A 200-nucleotide genomic window follows, 5' to 3' on the forward strand; every position below is an offset into this window, starting at 1 on the left:
TTCTCAAATCTACTTTACACCGCATCTCGACTCTAACTTGCCTGCCCACTGACTCATTTTGAGCGAGACATAAGAGATCGTTTTCTTTCCGAATAATATGCAGGTTTTATTCATGACTGCGAAGGGAAAATTGGATGATTTTCTCACCTAAGCGGAGTGAGAGCATCATTAGACAGGAAGAGAAAATTTTATGACCTTTT

Source organism: Penaeus monodon, chromosome 28 (assembly GCF_015228065.2).
Source record: "Penaeus monodon isolate SGIC_2016 chromosome 28, NSTDA_Pmon_1, whole genome shotgun sequence".
Classification (NCBI taxonomy): Eukaryota; Metazoa; Arthropoda; class Malacostraca; order Decapoda; family Penaeidae; genus Penaeus; species Penaeus monodon.